Genomic DNA, 11,971 nt, shown 5'->3' with positions numbered 1-11,971 from the left:
TAGAAGATGAGTTCTAAATGTAGTTTTTATGATGTTTTGAGTAGTAAGCTAACTTGAGTTATGATTCTTAGTATGATATGGATATAATCTTGCTATAGAAGGTAAAAATGATGATGAGAAAGCGTTCTATGAAAAATGTGCAAAGGGTTGGTGTGAAGTTGTTAGTGTAAGTTGAATATGAGAATAAATATCGAAGACTTAATGAAATGTAACTACGTGATTATGATATTGTAGATGTTATTATGGTTATTTGGGAGTTATTAGTAATATGGTTGAAGTCGATGAAATAGGGGAAATGCTGCCCAATTTTCGTTAACTCATGAATTGTTCTAGTTTGTATTTAAGAGTATCTTTAAGGCTTAACCAAGGTATGAATCCTTTTAAATGTAGATTTTCCAAGCTTCGACGGTGAACGTTAAGTAGTTAAGAAGACAACGAGGTATGTAAGGCTAACCCTTCTTTCATTAAGGCATGGTCCCATTGCTAAATACCTTCATACGGGTTCTATAGTGCCTTCCAAATGACTTCATTCCTAGAATCGCTAAGATCCTTGATAAATCTCATAATACCAGTGGTCCTATCCTATGATAGTTGATTATTTAAGGAAGGATATAATGAAAATGATGATGACGATGATAATGTTGAGAACGTGTATGTACTTTTATGTATGTATATATATATATATATATATATATATTAAAGTGTGACTACTTAGAGCAACGAGCTTACATGGCCGAGTATATACCTATCGCACGCGCACCTCTACAGTTGCGTACGGATAACACTGAGCCTTGGTAGGCCAGATATGTATAATTACAGAGCCTTGTCATGGTCGGGTATGTGAAACACCGAACCTTCATGGCCGGGTATGATATGAATACGAGTATGAATATGAATACAAATACGAATACATATGTATGTATGTACATGAGTAAGAATTAGAAATGGAAGGTCCCTAAGAAGGACAAGTAAGTAGATATGATGAACGCCACTAGAGGTACAAATGACTTTATTACATCTTGATTCTCCCATCTTATGTTATATCTTATGTTATTCTTGTGCTGTCTCTATGCTTCTACTATGATGTTGACCATGCTTTAGATATTCAGTACATTATTCGTACTGACGTCCTTTTGTTTGTGGACGCTGCATCATGCCCGCAGGTGGACAGGGAGACAGGCTCGGTCCATAGATTTCTTATTCGGGGACTACATAGAGGGGCTCCATTTCATCCGATGCTACAACTTTTGGGTATTATTCTTTTGTGTACATACATATGGGCATGGCGGGGTCCTTTCCCCCTTATACATTGTTACCTACTCTTCTTAGAGGCTCGTAGACAGTTGTGTATAGTTAGATGTCTTGCAGCCTTGTCGGCGCATATTTTGTATATTATTTTGATAGCCTCGTCGGCTTGTGTATATGGATATGGGCATCGTTATTGATGATGATATAAATGTGTTGTTGCCCAATGAGATTAGCACTATTAATGTATGTAAATCATGAGTAAGCCATGTGGTTCACCTAGATGGGATTATGAATGTACGATAAGAGGTGCCCGGGTGGGTTAGCACCGGGTGCCTGTTATGGCCCTCCGGTTGGATCGTGAGAGCTTATCTCATTAAGAATTCTTGCGTTAATTTTACCAGAGTTTCTCCTATAACCTGCGTACTAGTCGACCGTGCAAGCAGTCAGAAACCAATTGCTAGCCACGCAGGGCTATACAACTTCCACACCATTATCATGTACCAAATAACATTTATACGCTATTGTTTACTTTATAGGGCCACTCGCCATTTCTCATGGTACCTTCAGTTTTGGAATAAGTAAGGGTATTTGGGCCTTATTTTATCCTTTTACTCTCTACGTCATCTTCCTGGTCTTTTTGCTATCACTGACTTTTTTCTTTCTCCTTTTCCTTAGTAGGGATGACTCGTGAAGGATTTTATAAACAATTTTGTAGCATAATACCAGATGGTATACTCCAGAAATTTCCAATCCTTAACTTACTTGTCCAAATCATCAAAGACGTTTATATGTTTCATTACATCATAGTCTCACCTTGCCGGTTCTAAGGTCTAGCAATTTCCTTAACATTGTTCTTCACATCTACGGTTATTAAGTGTTTGTACCCTTTGTTTAACAGAGGAGTCATACAGAGATTTTTGATGTGCGCCGCTTTGTGATCTTCTATCATGGTTGTGGTTCTAATGCTGTATTCATAATTTGCTTGTCAATCGTCTAACGGGGATTGGCATTCGTGATGATTGGAGTAATTCTTTGTTACTATCTAACTTTGTGGCTTTTACTTGGTTTTTGTGTGCCCAAATTTCATCTACTCTTTTCACTCTGAGAGTCATCACTTCGCCTTACATCTTTCGTTAGCGATCTATGTCACTGTCTTGATAACCCTCCCTATCTTCTCTATTTTAACTTCCACCATTGTTGTTTCCTTTGTGAAGTTGTTAGCTCCTCTAGTTCATTCTCAGTATCGTCTGTCAAGCGGTCTTCCATTAGACATCTCTTGGTACTCCCCATATGGCTATGAACTTCTTAAGTGTATGATTCCAACATTGCCCTCGATTCTCCCTCCTTCACGGATACGCAGAATGGGCAATAAATTAGTGATCTGCTTTTGTATTGAATACCTATCAACTTTTGCAAAAAACTCAATGTCATAAGGTAACATATCTTTTGTCACGACCCAACCCCGTGGGCCATGACTAGTGCCCGACCTGGGCACCCATATACGTACCTGTTAAATATAATCAAACTGAAGCTATGAACAATATGGAAACCTGCATAAGAACTCCAATGGTTCATAACGTCATCATATATGTATAGTCAGATAGACTGTCTCCTGAGGAGTCACAACTGATCAAACCATAAAATGATACGCAAGCCGACAAGGCTGCCACTACAGACGGAAATCATATCATAGCACATCATATTGACACAGCTAAACAGAACTTATACACAACCCACACATATGTCTACAGACCTCTAAGAGTACAAATAGCGAAATATGACGGGATAGGGGCCCGTCGTACCCCTGGATAACATATACATATATATATATCATAAGATCTGTACTAAAAGTCTAAACTTCAGAACAACGGAGCTCTCCAAGACAGCTGAGTAGAAGTCCTATGCTGAAGGGTCACCAAATCGACTATCTGTACCTGCGGGCATGAAACGCAGCCCCCCGAAGAAAGGGGGTCAGTACGGAATATGTACTGAGTATATAAAGCATGAAATACAATAAGGAAGATCATAACTGAAGTATAGATTCCAGGAGACAAGTATGATAATCAAGAAATCACTGTACTTGTGCCTTACGAAACAAAATCATGCATATCATTATCATATACCGTAACCGGCCCAGGTCTTTACATAGTCATTCTTGTAATACTTCCTCTTTTTATTGCTTTTCGGGGTAATTATTCCACATCGTTGTCTTTGATCTTCTCTTTATTTCATAGTTGGTTATCAGGTGTATTTCGGGTTGTTCTGCTGAAGTGTTACTGTTCAGTTGTACTGTCATCGATTGATTCAGACTTGTATCCATGGTGACGATGTACCATTCACTTCGCCTTACCTTCTTACCTTTAAACAAGATTTCGTAACGTGCAGATATCCCTTATCGGTTTATAGGACTTTACAATTCTTAGAGTATTTCATACCTCTGGTAACTTAGAGACCCTTCATAGACAATGCGAGTAAAATGAAATTTCCCAGAGGGTAGCATTTTTTACTCTAATATCCTTGCTTTACTCCGCTGTGACAGTCCGTATTCTGGAACCCTCAGCATCATGCGTCACTTTCTGACTTTCTTTTAAAGGTCTTTAACTGTTACTTGTTTTTACTTCTTGATCTCGATATATAGGGTTGGCTGTCAATTAGCGCTAGGGTTCCCTCATATTACAAATCCGCAGTCCTTGTCTTTTAAGGATATCACCATTTCCGAGGTGAAGTCACATACACGTAGTACTCCGTTATGCCTCATGCTCTTTTATCCTTGTTGTATACCCAACGCTAACTTCTAACTTACTCGAAATCATATCAAATTCGTTTTAATAGTGGTTTTGCCTTATCACCTTTTCGTCGTACTACATCTTTAAGTCCATAGCTATATGTTTTCCTGTTTTATTTTATACTCGTACTCAATTATTTACGTCCGTCTTTAGTGCTTCCTTTACTATTCCTTTCATTTCTCCAGTCTATGTCCATCTTTTATTTTTTGCCCGAGGAATTTCATGCTACTCCTGCATCCTTCAGAAAACACTACTTCTACATACCCCCTTTCTCATTTTCAAAACATATGTTGTTCATCCCTATTTGTCTTCATCATACCAGTCATTTCTGGTATTTATTCTGTCTCGTTGTTCATCTTCCTTTAGGTTGGTCTTTCACAATTTTGTCGCTTATTTTACTCGTTTTCCTTAGCTATACACGTCATAACACATCGCTACACTGTAATCCCACTCGCTTTCTCCTTATCTTCTTCCTTCTATTAACTCCTTCTCTTCCTGTGCTCGCTTTCACTTTCGTTACTACTTGATCTCTATTCTGAGCTTTCCCTATAGAACCTTATATGTTCTTTCTTATTCAGTATACAATTTTTTTTCCGTTTCACACTGATCACATCATATCCTTTAGTTACTTCCTCGCTAGGCTTTACTCATTTCTATAACAATCCTTATCGTATTCACATTACATCATGTTCGTAATCCATCCTATAACGTAACGCTTCTTAATCTTATTCACGATTCTTACTATGTTTTAATTACACTCTGCGGACTAGGCGTACTCAACCCTTCACCCTTTCTGATCAATATTATCCTTAATATCTCACAAGCTGTCTTATCAATACCTTCATAATTTGTCATAACTCTTCCTCCTCCGTACTTTTATCTCAATCATACTATCACTCCTTTTAACTGTAAACTCGTCGTAATTTATCCCTACTTATCAGTTCACTCGATACCTTAATAAAATGTTTTGTTAAGATTTGCCACCTTTCTAAATCATCCCTTAGTATCACAAGCCCTTCCGAATTATTTTAGCATTTCATCAACAACATATGAAACACATGATCCTAGACAGCCCACAAGTTTGAGTTTTCCTTCCACAAATTCCATCTCCAATTAGTTTATTAATAACTAATAAAATGTCACCATGAGGCATTCTCCAATCACCACCAGAAGAAAAACTAGAATCCGACAAGCACCACAGGACTTCTTGTAACACCTCGTAACTTCGGACGTAAGTTTGACTCATAAGATGATAACATAATGGAACCAATATGAGGGTTATAGGAAGTTTTATGAAAACCAATTAAGTCATAAGAAATGTCTTTAGGCAAAGCAAAGTTGAAAACCACTCTACGGGGCATGTTTGCAAGTGAGTTTATAGAAGGTCTTACTTCCAACGACCATAACCCCTTTTTTAATTGAGCATTTGGGAAAACTTCCTTGATGAAAGTTGTATCCCTTTGAAATATCTTTCCAACGGTATATTATGGGTCTTGAACGGAGCTATACACAAAGAGTTATGGCCATTTTACGACAGACTGTTCGACAGAATATCACCCTCTGTCACAAGATGCGACTCAGGATGCGACTCGCAAACACTACATGCGACGCCGTAGTCCCGTCGCAAGTTGTGCCAGAGAGATTTTGTCCAGACTTTTCTGGAGTACTTTAAATAAGACCCAACGTCCAAAATCATATTTTCATCATTCTTGGTCAAGAAAACCTCTAAAATACTCTCTAACATTCATCCACAAGAAAATTCAAGGGAAATCCATGATCAATAACACCAAATCCATGAACCCAAATGTATGAAACCTAGCCAAAGTTCATCTAATTCAATAAAACCCAAGGGAAGTGAAGTAGGGTTTTGGTGCGAAAGGAGTAACTCCACTCAAGATTTGTTTAACCACTATCTAAGGTAAGTTTCATGACTTTCTCATGATGATTAAAGTGTTGATATATTCTTGGGAGAATAATAATTGGGTTTGATGAAGGGAATTATATGAACTATGCTAGAGTTGTTGGATTGTTGACTTGGGATTTGTTGTATTCATATGAGTGATGAAGAATGATGTTAATTACATCTAATTGAGATTGTAGAATCATCTAGAAGTAATAGAATGGGATTGGGTGAAGAAAACACCATTAATGAAGGTTGTGGGGCTTCATGCCCACCAAGTGTTTGATAAAATGCTTAGATGACCAAAGCATGAATATTATTGCTAATATAGAAGCCCTTTGACTTGTATTGATATAGATCAAAGTTGAGAGGGTTGACGAACATTGTATTACGCTCAAAGGCTGGAATTGAGGTATGTGAGGCTAACTATCTACGTTAAGGAATGTTCATGATTCTCTCTACTCCTCATTCTTCATACATGTTAGAAATTTGACTCAGAATATAGTTAGCTCTAGTTTCATGAAATGATATAGAACTGTTATCTTGTAGGGTTGCAGTTACAGAATTCGTTCATGGTTGTCACTTTGAACATCATGAACCCAGCACGTAATCCTTATAGACTTATGCATTATTATCACATGAGTCTCAGTCAGTGTATAACCAGTTAACTGCAAGAGTCCCAGAATCAGAAACAGTTATCATGCTATCAGCTATAGCCAGTCTCAGTTTTTTAAAATATCAATGTTGAATACCTGTATCTGTACTTTTGGGCCCTAGGGCACAGTTTATGCATACGTATTGCTTGGGCCAGAGGCCACAGTTTTGTGTACATTATTTGGGCCCTAGGCCATAGTTATATATATATACAGTTTTACAGGTGATTCTTCATCCAGAACAGGGAGTACTTCAGCTTCTTGCTTTCCTGTTTAGTTCAGTTTCTGTTTTCAGTTTCAGTTCCAGTATTTTATTGCTTCAGTTTCTTTACATACCAGTACCAAATGTACTGATGTCCCTTTTTATTGCTTGGGGGCCTGCATCTCGCGATGCAGGTAACGATACACAGGTTGACGACTCAGCTAATTAGGAGTGCACGTATCAGCTACTGGTGAGCCCCACATTCCTTCGGGGCGTTGTCAGCTATCCGGTTATTTCAGTTTATAGACAAATCTATCATTCAGTACTCTTAGAGGCTTCATAGACACAGTTCAGACAGTCAGATATTTATTATGTTAGCCGTGTTGGCAGTTGTTCAATCGTTTTGGTTTAGCCATGTTGGCTACTGTCAGATATATTTCAGATTGTCTATGTATTTCCGCATTATGATTTCAGTCAGACCTTTAGTATATCAGCATGTGTTTAGTTATTCCACATTTAGTTATGTTTTGATATCACATGTTGATTCAGTCAGCCAGTTGGTTCGCTCGGTCACATTCAGTCAGGCACCGGGTGCCGTGTTACGTCCAGGCCTAGGTTCGGGGTCTTAGGGAGTCTATGAAGCCGTGTCCAGTGGGGTCTCTTTTATATGTGTGAGGGCCCCACACATATAAACAGGTGACCACCAAGACATTCAGGATTTGTTTCACTTCTTTCATACTCTAGTTCGTGCAGATAGAGTAATGCTTTTAGGAATCCTTCTAACTCGTGCGAATTACCTATTTCAGAAATGGCTCCAAAGAGGAAGTACAACAAGAAGAATACGACTACTAGCCAGGGGGCGACCGTTGACGCAGCAACAGAAGGGGGCACTCAGGCCCAGGCAGCAGCCACAGCTAACGCCGCTGCTACGCCCCCCAATACTTCTGATGCAGATGTTAGAGGAGCTATTCAGCTACTCACTCAAATTTTGGCAAATCAGGCCCAACGACAGGAAACGGCCCCTAGCTCAGGCGCTAGTAGTGGGTCAAATAGTTCTAGGACTCAGGAGTTTATGCGGATGAAGCCGCCAGTGTTCACAGGGTTAAAGAAAGAGGAAGACCCCCAAAATTTCATTAATGGACTCCAGAAAATATTTCGTGTGATGCATGCTACTGATACAGAGGCAGCAGAATTCGGGGCTTTCCAGCTGCAAGATGTGGCCCATATTTGGTATGAGACATGGGAACAGTCCCGAGGGGAGGATGCACCTTCTACTACTTGGGACGAATTTGCAGACGCTTTTACTGAACATTTCATGCCAATTGAGATTAGAGAAGCCAAGGCTATAGAGTTTGAGAATCTAAGGCAAAAGGACATGACTGTTCAGGACTATTACCTCAAGTTCATGTCATTGTCCAGACATGCTCCTCACATGGTTCCTGATATGAGAGCCGTGGTCAGAAGATTTGTACTTGGGCTTAAACCCGAGTTGCACAGGGATGCTAACACAGCTGCTCAGAACGACAAGATGACTATTTCCAAGATACTGGCATTCGTGCAAGGTAACGAGACAAGAATGAAGGAAGAAGAAGCCCTACAGAAGCAAAAAGATAGAGAGTTTAGTAAGAGGGATAAGTCTGCTGGTAATTTCAGTCATGGGGGATCTCAAGGTGATGGCAACCGTCAATTTTTTAAGAATAGGTCATCAAGACCTGCTTCCTGAACAGCTAGTGCTCCATTTGAGATGTCCAAGTTTAACCAGAAAGACCGGAACTTCCGAACGACAGGCTCACATTCACAGGCCAACATGACCAACCGTGGTTTTCAACACCATACTTGTAACACTTGTGGTAAGAAACATTCAGGAGTATGCCGTTTGGGCATGGATGGTTGTTTTGGGTGTGGTCAGCCGGGTCATTTTCTGCGGGATTGTCCATCCGCAAGACAGAATACTGGAGGTAACAGTAATGTAGCTCAGTCCACAAATTCAGCAGCTCCCCGAAACTTCCAAGCCCAGCAGGGGCGCGGAGCAGCAAAGCCCGGTAATACGGGCGGTGGTCAGAATCGTCTGTATGCACTGTCAGGTTGCCAGGATACAGAGGCTCATGGAGATGTTGTCACAGGTATGCTAACAGTCTTCACCTTCGATGTATTCGCTCTTATGGACCCCGGATCCACTCTATCTTATGTGACCCCATATATTGCTAAGAAATTTGGGATAGAACCCGAAAAGTTGCAAGAACCTGTCGAAGTATCCACACCGGTTGGGGAATCAGTTATAGCTAGGCGTATCTATAGAGGTTGTCCAGTGTTAATCTACCATCGCAGCACCACAGTAGACTTAATAGAATTAGAGATGGTAGATTTTGACGTAATTATGGGTATGGATTGGTTAGAGTCTTGTTATGCCTTTGTGGGTTGTAGAACCAAAACTGTGACATTTGATTTTCCCGATGAACTTATAGAATGGAAAGGTAATTCAGTAGCACCTAGGGGTAGATTTATTTCCTACCTTAGAGCCAGAAATATGATCTCCAAGGGGTATATTTATCACTTAGTTCGAGTTAGGGATGCAGATGCCCAGACTCCAGCTCTTCAGTCAGTGCCAGTTGTCAGTGAATTTCCAGAAGTCTTTCCAGATGACCTACCCGGAGTTCCTCCCGATAGGGAAATTGATTTTGGAATTGACCTACTTCCCGGCACTAAGCCGATATCTATCCCGCCGTATAGGATGGCCCCAGCAGAGTTAAAGGAGCTAAAAGTCCAGTTGAAGGATCTTCTTGATAAGGGATTTATAAGGCCAAGTGTCTCACCTTGGGGCGCACCAGTCTTGTTTGTCCGAAAGAAGGATGGATCCTTGCGTATGTGTATAGACTACCGCCAGTTGAACAAGGTCACCATTAAAAATAAGTATCCTCTTCCCAGAATAGATGACCTATTTGATCAACTTCAGGGTGCTCAGTGTTATTCCAAGATTGACCTCAGATCAAGCTACCATCAGTTAAAGGTTAAAGAAGTTGACATTCCAAAGACCGCTTTCAGAACCCGTTATGGTCATTTTGAATTTCTTGTCATGTCATTTGGGTTGACGAATGCACCAGCAGCTTTCATGGATCTTATGAACAGAGTATTCAAGCCTTATCTTTATTTATTCGTCATTGTGTTTATTGATGACATATTGGTGTATTCCCGTAGTGAGACAGATCATGCAGAGCATCTCAGAATAGTGTTGCAGACTCTCAAGGATCGTGAGCTTTATGCAAAATTCTCAGAGTGCGAGTTTTGGCTCAAATCAGTGGCCTTCCTAGGCCATGTAATTTCAGGTGAAGGTGTTAAGGTGGACCTTCAGAAAATTGATGCTGTCAAGAACTGGCCCAGACCCACCTCAGCAAAAGACATCAAAAGTTTCTTGGGCCTGGCAGGTTATTATAGGCGTTTTGTTGAGGGATTTTCCTCTATCTCAGCTCCGCTGACTAAGCTGACTCAGAAGAAAGTCAAATTCCAATGGTCAGATGCTTGTGAGCGTAGCTTTGAAGAGTTGAAGAAGAAATTGACTTCTGCTCCAGTTTTGACGCTGCCAGAGGGAACTGAAGGGTTCGTGGTTTATTGTGATGCTTCGGGAGTTGGTCTCGGATGTGTCTTAATGCAGCATGGTAAGGTTATAGCTTATGCATCTCGTCAGCTCAAGGTTCACGAAAAGAATTATCCGACTCATGACCTAGAGTTGGCAGCTGTAGTTTTTGCACTTAAGATATGGCGCCATTGTTTGTATGGAGTGCATGTTGATATTTTCACAGATCATAAAAGCCTACAGTATATCTTCAAGCAAAGGGAGCTGAATCTTAGGCAAAGGAGATGGCTCGAATTGCTTAAGGATTATGATGTGGATATTCTTTATCATCCGGGAAAAGCGAATGTTGTAGCTGATGCTCTTAGTCGGCGTTCCATGGGCAGTCTAGCCCACGTGGACGTAGATAAGAGAATTATGACAATGGAAGTTCACCATTTGGCCAATGTTGGAGTTCGACTTATGGACTTCGAGGATGGTGGTGTGGTTGTTCAGAATAGGTGTCTTTCCTCTTTAGTCATGGAAGTCAAGGAGAAACAGTTTAACGATCCCTACTTGTTGCAGCTGAAAGAGGGGATGCACAAGCATAAGACGACGACTTTCGAACAAGGGGGAGATGATGGTACCTTGAGGTACCAAGGCAGATTATGTGTTCCAGATATAGATGGACTCAGAGAGCGGATCATGTCAGAAGCTCACAATTCCAGGTATTCCATTCACCCAGGTTCCACTAAGATGTATCATGATCTTAAGGAGATTTACTGGTGGAACGATATGAAGAGGAATATGGAAGATTTTGTAGCTAGGTGTTCGAATTGTCAGCAAGTGAAAGCCGAACACCAGAGGCCTGGTGGCTTAGCTCAGAATATTGATATTCCTGTCTGGAAATGGGAAATGATCAATATGGATTTCGTATCAGGTCTACCTCGTTCAGCTAGGAGACATGATTCTATTTGGGTGATCGTTGACCGGCTTACTAAGTCGGCGCACTTTTTGCCAGTCAAGACCACAGATTCAGCAGAAGATTATGCCAAGTTGTATGTTAATGAGATTGTCAGATTGCATGGGACACCAGTGTCCATTATTTCAGATCGTGGTGCTCAGTTTACAGCGAACTTTTGGAAATCCTTTCAAAAAGGATTGGGTACCAAGGTGAACCTTAGCATAGCTTTTCATCCGCAGACAGATGGCCAAGCAGAGCGTACTATTCAGACTCTAGAGGACATGCTGAGAGCATGCGTCTTGGATTTCAAAGGTAATTGGGATGACCATTTACCTCTCATTGAGTTTTCTTATAATAACAGTTATCATGCTAGTATTGGGATAGCACCATTTGAAGCTCTGTATGGGCGAAGGTGTAGATCACCAATTGGTTGGTTCGAAGTTGGTGAAGCAGAGTTGTTAGGACCAGATTTGGTTTATCAGGCTATGGAGAAAGTCAAGTTAATACAGGAGCGTTTGAAAACGGCTCAGAGTCGCCAGAAGTCTTACGCAGATGTGAGGCGAAGGGACTTAGAATTTTCGGTTGACGATTGGGTGTACCTTAAAGTGTCACCTATGAAGGGTGTTATGCGATTTGGCAAGAAAGGGAAGCTCAGTCCCAAATATATTGGA

Source organism: Lycium barbarum, chromosome 3 (genome assembly GCF_019175385.1).
Source record: "Lycium barbarum isolate Lr01 chromosome 3, ASM1917538v2, whole genome shotgun sequence".
Lineage (NCBI taxonomy): Eukaryota > Viridiplantae > Streptophyta > Magnoliopsida > Solanales > Solanaceae > Lycium > Lycium barbarum.
The sequence above is the reverse complement of the archived record's forward strand: the minus strand, read 5'-3'. Positions refer to the sequence as shown.